Below are 7,266 nucleotides of genomic sequence, written 5' to 3'. Positions count from 1 at the left end.
CTCTGCACTGACCCTCCGGCAGTGCGGTGCTCCCTCTACGCTGACCCTCCGACAGTGCGGTGCTCCCTCTACACTGCCCCTCCGACAGTGTGGTGCTCCCTCTACACTGCCCCTCCGACAGTGCGGCGCTCCCTCTACACTGACTTTCCGACAGTGCGGTGCTCCCTCTACACTGACCCTCCAACAGTGCGTTGCTCCCTCTGCACTGACCCACCGACAGTGCGGCGCTCCCGCATCACTGACCCTCCGACAGTGCCCACTCCCTCAGCACTGACCCTCCGACCGTGCCCACTCCCTCAGCACTGACCCTCCGACAGTGCCCACTCCCTCAGCACTGACTCTCCAACAGTGCACACTCCCTCAGCACTGACCCTCCGACAGTGCCCACTCCCTCAGCACTGACCCTCCAACAGTGCACACTCCCTCAGCAATGACCCTCCGACAGTGCCCACTCCCTCAGCACTGACCCTCCGACAGTGCCCACTCCCTCAGCACTGACCCTCCGATAGTGCAGCACTCCCTCAGCACTGACCCTCCGACAGTGCGGCACTCCCTCAGCACTGATCCTCCAACAGTGCCCACTACCTCAGCACTGACCCTCCGACAGTGCCCACTCGCTCAGCACTGACCCTCTGACAGTGCACACTCCCTCAGCGCTGACCCTCCGACAGTGTCCATTCTCTCAGCACTGACCCTCTGACAGTGCCCACTCCCTCAGCACTGACCCTCCGACAGTACGGCACTCCCTCAGCACTGACCCTCCGACAGTGCGGCACTCCCTCAGCACTGACCCTCCGACAGTACGGCATTCCCTCAGCACTGACCCTCCGACAGTGCGGCACTCCCTCCGCACTGACCCTCTGACAGTGCACACTCCCTCAGCAATGACCCTCCGACAGTACGGCACTCCCTCAGCACTGAGCATCCCAACAGTGCGATGCTCCCTCAGCACTGACCCTCCAACAGTATGGCACTCCCTCAGCACTGACCCTCCAACAGTATGGCACTCACTCAGCACTGACCCTCTGACAGTGCGGCACTCCCTCAGCACTGACCCTCCGACAGTGCCCACTCCCTCAGCAATGACCCTTCAACAGTGCGGTGCTGCCTCAGCACTCACCCTCCAACAGTGCCCACTCCCTCAGCACTGACCCTTCGACAGTGCCCACTGACTCAGCACTGACCCTCCGAAGGTGCAGCAGTCCCTCAGCACTGACACTCCGACAGTGCCCACTCCCTCAGCACTGACCCTCCGACAGTGTCCACTCCCTCAGCACTGACCCTCCGACAGTGCCCACTCACTCAGCACTGACCGTCCGACATTGCCCACTCCCTCAGCACTGACCCTCCGACAGTGCCTACTGCCTCAGCACTGACCCTCCGACAGTGCCCACTCCCTCAGCACTGACCCTCCGACAGTGCGGCACTCCCTCAGCACTGACCCTGCAACAGTGCCCACTCCTTCAGCACTGACACTCCGACAGTGCCCACTCCCTCAGCACTGACCCTCCGACAGTGCCCACTCCCTCAGCACTGCCCCTCCGACAGTGCGGCACTCCCTCAGCACTGACCCTCCGACAGGGCCTACTCCCTCAGCACTGACCCTCCGACAGTGCACACTCCCTTAGCACTGCCCCTCTGACAGTGCGGCACTCCCTCAGCACTGACCCTCCGACAGGGCCCACTCCCTCAGCACTGCCCCTCTGACAGTGCCCACTCCCTCAGCACTACCCCTCCAACAGTGCGGCACTCCCTCAGCACTGACCCTCCGACAGTGCCCCCTCCCTCAGCACTGACCCTCCGACAGTGCGGTGCTCCCTCAGCACTGACCCTCCGACAGTGCGGTGCTCCCTCAGCACTGACCCTCCGGCAGTGCGGTGCTCCCTCAGCACTGACCCTCCGGCAGTGTGGTGCTCCCTCAGCACTGACCCTCCGACAGTGCGGTGCTCCCTCAGCACTGACCCTCTGACAGTGCGGCACTCCCTCAGCACTGACCCTCCGACAGTGCCCACTCCCTCAGCACTGCCCCTCCGACAGTGCGGTGCTCCCTCAGCACTGACCCTCCGACAGTGCGGCACTCCCTCAGCACTGACCCTCCGACAGTGCGGTGCTCCCTCAGCACTGACCCTCTGACAGTGCGGCACTCCCTCAGCACTGACCCTCCGACAGTGCCCACTCCCTCAGCACTGCCCCTCTGACAGTGCGGCACTCCCTCAGCCCTGACCCTCCGACAGTGCCCCCTACCTCAGCACTGACCCTCCGACAGTGCGGTGCTCCCTCAGCACTGACCCTCCGGCAGTGCGGTGCTCCCTCTACACTGACCCTCCAACAGTGCGGTGCTCCCTCGGCACTGACCCTCCGACAGTGCGGTGCTCCCTCTGCACTGACCCTCCGACAGTTCGGCGCTCCCTCTACGCTGACCCTCCGACAGTGCGGTGCTCCCTCTACACTGCCCCTCCGACAGTGCGGTGCTCCCTCTACACTGACCCTCCGACAGTGCGGTGCTCCCTCTACGCTGACCCTCCGACAGTGCGGTGCTCCCTCTACACTGTCCCTCCGACAGTGCGGTGCTCCCTCTGCACTGACCCTCCGACAGTTCGGCGCTCCCTCTACGCTGACCCTCCGACAGTGCCCCCTCCCTCAGCACTGACCCTCCGACAGTGCGGCACTCCCTCAGCAATGACCCTCCGACAGTGCGGTGCTCCATCTGCACTGACCCTCCGACAGTGCGGTGCTCCCTCTACACTGACCCTCCGACTGTGCGGTGCTCCCTCTACACTGCCCCTCCGACAGTGCGGCGCTCCCTCTACACTGCCCCTCCGACAGTGCGGTGCTCCCTCTACACTGACCCTCCGACAGTGCGGTGCTCCCTCTGCACTGACCCTCCGACAGTTCGGCGCTCCCTCTACGCTGACCCTCCGACAGTGCCCCCTCCCTCAGCACTGACCCTCCGACAGTGCGGCACTCCCTCAGCAATGACCCTCCGACAGTGCGGTGCTCCATCTGCACTGACCCTCCGACAGTGCGGTGCTCCCTCTACACTGACCCTCCGACTGTGCGGTGCTCCCTCTACACTGCCCCTCCGACAGTGCGGCGCTCCCTCTACACTGCCCCTCCGACAGTGCGGTGCTCCCTCTACACTGACCCTCCGACAGTGCGGTGCTCCCTCTACACTGACCCTCCAACAGTGCGGTGCTCCCTCTACACTGACCCTCCAACAGTGCTGAAGAAGGGCTAATGCCCGAAATGTCGTTTCTCCTGTTCCCTAGATGCTGCCTGACCTGCTGCGCTTTTCCAGCAACACATTTCCATCTCTGATCTCCAGCATTTGCAGACCTCACTTTCTCCTCCAACAGTGCGGTGCTCCCTCTACACTGCCCCTCCGACAGTGCGGTGCTCCCTCTGCACTGACCCTCCGACAGTGCGGCGCTCCCTCTACGCTGACCCTCCGACAGTGCGTTGCTCCCTCTGCACTGACCCTCCGACAGTGCGGCCCTCCCTCTCCGCTGACCCTCCGACAGTGCGTTGCTCCCTCTGCACTGACCCTCCGGCAGTGCGGTGCTCCCTCTACGCTGACCCTCCGACAGTGCGGTGCTCCCTCTACACTGCCCCTCCGACAGTGTGGTGCTCCCTCTACACTGCCCCTCCGACAGTGCGGCGCTCCCTCTACACTGACTTTCCGACAGTGCGGCGCTCCCTCTACACTGACCCTCCAACAGTGCGTTGCTCCCTCTGCACTGACCCTCCGACAGTGCGGCGCTCCCTCTACGCTGACCCTCCGACAGTGCGGTGCTCCCTCTGTACTGACCCTCCGACATTGCGGTGCTCCCTCTACACTGAACCTCCGACAGTGCGGTGCTCCCTCTACACTGCCCCTCCGACAGTGTGGTGCTCCCTCTACACTGCCCCTCTGACAGTGCAGTGCTCCCTCTACGCTGACCCTCCGACAGTGCGGTGCTCCCTCTACACTGCCCCTCCGACAGTGTGGTGCTCCCTCTACACTGCCCCTCCGATAGTGTGGTGCTCCCTCTACACTGCCCCTCCGACAGTGCGGCGCTCCCTCTACACTGACCCTCCGACAGTGCGGCGCTCCCTCTACGCTGACCCTCCGACAGTGCGTTGCTCCCTCTGCACTGACCCTCCGACAGTGCGGTGCTCCCTCTACGCTGACCCTCCGACAGTGCGGTGCTCCCTCTACACTGCCCCTCCGACAGTGCGGTGCTCCCTCTACACTGCCCCTCCGACAGTGCGGCGCTCCCTCTACACTGACCCAGTAAGCGTGCTGAACCCCCTCCATAGCAGCATCTTGCGTCTGCCTGTAGCACCTGGACTACTGCGTTTCAAGAAGTGCAGCTAACCACCACCTTGTCAAGGCAGGGGGCAACTAGGGACGGTCTATAATTGCTGGCCCTGACAGCGATGCCATGTCATCTGAGGGAATTAATAAAAACCTCTGTGTTCCTGTCTCACTCACTGTCTCTGTTTGTCTCCCTTTGCCATGTCTTTCTCTCGCGCTATCTTTCTACCTCTGTTTCCCTCTCACTTTCTTTCTCCCTCTCTCATGCCCCTATCATTCCTCTCTTGGTCTTTCCCTTCTATCTCTCTCACTCTCACACCACCCCCCCCCACCCCCACCATCACTCATTCCCTGTCTTTGTTTTTCTCTCTCTCTCTCTCTCCATCTTTCCCCCTCTCTGTCTCTCAAACTCTCTCCATCACTCGGGTGGCACGGAGGCTCAGTGGTTAGCCCTGTTACCTCACTGCGCCAGGGACCCAGGTTCGATTCCAGCCTCGGGGCAACTGACTCTGTGGTGTTTGCACATTCTCCCCGTGTCTGCGTGGGTTTCCTCCGGGTGCTCCGGTTTGTGCCCACAGTCCAGAGATGTGCAGGTCAGGGTGGATTGGCCGTACTACATTACCCATGGTGTTAGGTGCATTAGTCAGAGGGGAATGGGTCTGGGTGGGTTGCTCTTCGGAGGGTCGGTGTGGACTGGTTGGGCCGAAGGGCCTGTTTCCACACTGTAGGGAATCTAATCTTTCTCTCCTTCTTCCCCACCTCTGCGTTTCTCTAAATGTCTCTGTTTCTCAACTCCCTCTTCCTTTATCTATCTCTGTTTGTTCCCTTGCTCTGTCTCTGTCTCTCACTCACTCCCAGCGTCTCTCTCCATCTTCTTAACTTTCATCTCCCATTCTATCTTCCTCTATCTCTCTCCACTCCCTGTCTGTCTTGTCCTCTCTCTATTTACCACTGTCCCATTTCCTCTCTCTCTCTCTTTCCCACTCTCCCATTCCCTCTCTATCTCTCTCCTTCTTTCCAACTCTCCCATTTCCTCTCTCTATCTCTCTCTCTCTTCCCTACTCTCCCATTTCCTCTCTCTATCTCTCTCTCTCTTCCCTACTCTCCCATTTCCTCTCTATCTCTCTCTCTCTTTCCCACGCTCACATTTCCACTCTATCTCTCTCTCTCTCTTTTCCACTTTCCCATTTCCTCTCTCTCTCTCTCTTTCCCACTCTCCCATTTCCTCTCTATCTCTCTCTTTCCCACTCTCCCATTTCCTCTCTCTATCTCTCTCTCTCTTTCCCACGCTCCCATTTCCGCTCTATCTCTCTCTTTTCCACTTTCCCATTTCCTCTCTCTCTCTTTCCCACTCTACCATTTCCTCTCTATCTCTCTTTCCCACTCTCCCATTTCCTCTCGATCTCTCTCTTTCCCAATCTCCCATTTGCTCTCTATCTCTCTCTCTCTTTCCCACTCTCCCATTTCCTCTCAATCTCTCTCTCTTTCCCACTCTCCCATTTCCTCTCCCTCTTTCCCACTTTCCCATTCCCTCTCTATCTCCCACTCTCTCTTTCCCACTCTCACATTTTGTCTCTATTTCTCTCTCTCTTTCCCACTCTCCAATTTCCTCACTATCTCTCATTCCCAATCCCCATTTCCACTCTCATTTTCCCTCTCTCTCTCTCTCACTCTCTTTCCCACTCTCCCATTTCCTCTCTACCTCTCTCTCTCATTTTCCCACTCTCCCATTTCCTCTCTATCTCTCTCTCTTTCACACTCTCCCATTTCCTCTCTATCTCTCTCTCTCTCTTTCCCACTCTCCCATTTCCGCTCTATGTCTATCTCTCTCTCTCTCTTTCCCACTCTCCCATTTCCTCTCTCTCTCTATCTCTCTCTTTCCCTCTCTCTCTATTTCTCACTCTCCCATTTCATCTCTCTCTCGCTCTCTTTCCGACTTTCCCATTTCCTCTCTGTCTCTCTCTCTCTTTCCCACTCACCCATTTTCTTTCTCTCTTTTTCTCTTTCCCACTCTCCCATTTCATCTCTCTATATCTCTCTCTTTCCCACTCTCCCACTTCCTCTCTCTGTATCTCCCTCTCTTTTGCACTCTCCCATTTCCTCTCTAGCTCTCTGTCTCTCTCTTTCCACTCTTCCATTTCCTCATTCTCTCTTTCCCACTTTCCCATTTCCTCTCTATCTCTATCTCTCTCCCTCTTTCACTCTCCCATTTCTTCTCTCTCTCTTCCCCATTCTCCCATTTCCTCTCTCTCTCTCTCTTTCTCTTTTCCACTTTCCCATTTCCTCTCTCTCTCTCTCTTTCCCACTCTCCAATTTCCTCACTATGTCTCATTCCCACTCTCCCATTTCCTCTCTCTCTCTCTTTCCCACTCTCCCATTTGCTCTCTATCTCTCTCTCTCTTTCCCACTCTCCCATTTCCTCTCTCTCTCTCTCTTTCCCACTCTCCCATTTGCTCTCTATCTCTCTCTCTCTTTCCCAATCTCCCATTTCCTCTCTATCTCTCTCTCTTTCCCACTCTCCCATTTCCTCTCTATTCCTCTCACTCTCTCTTTCCCACTCTCCCATTTCCTCTCTCTCTTTCCCACTTTCCCATTCCCTCTCTATCTCCCACTCTCTCTTTCCCACTCTCACATTTTGTCTCTATTTCTCTCTCTCTTTCCCATTCTCCAATTTCCTCACTATCTCTCATTCCCAATCCCCACTTCCACTCTCACTTTCCCACTCTCCAATTTCCTCTCTATCTCTCTCACTCTCACTCTCTTTCCCACTCTCCCATTTCCTCTCTACCTCTCTCTCTCATTTTCCCACTCTCCCATTTCCTCTCTATCTCTCTCTCTTTCACACTCTCCCATTTCCTCTCTATCTCTCTCTCTCTTTCCCACTCTCCCATTTCCACTCTATGTCTATCTCTCTCTCTTTCCCACTCTCCCATTTCCTCTCTCTCTCTATCTCTCTCTTTCCCTCTCTC

The sequence above is a fragment of the Chiloscyllium plagiosum genome, unplaced genomic scaffold, assembly GCF_037043375.1.
Source record: "Chiloscyllium plagiosum isolate Xiang-an unplaced genomic scaffold, Cpla_swu_hap1 HiC_scaffold_40, whole genome shotgun sequence".
Lineage (NCBI taxonomy): Eukaryota > Metazoa > Chordata > Chondrichthyes > Orectolobiformes > Hemiscylliidae > Chiloscyllium > Chiloscyllium plagiosum.
Note: the sequence above shows the minus strand (reverse complement) of the source record.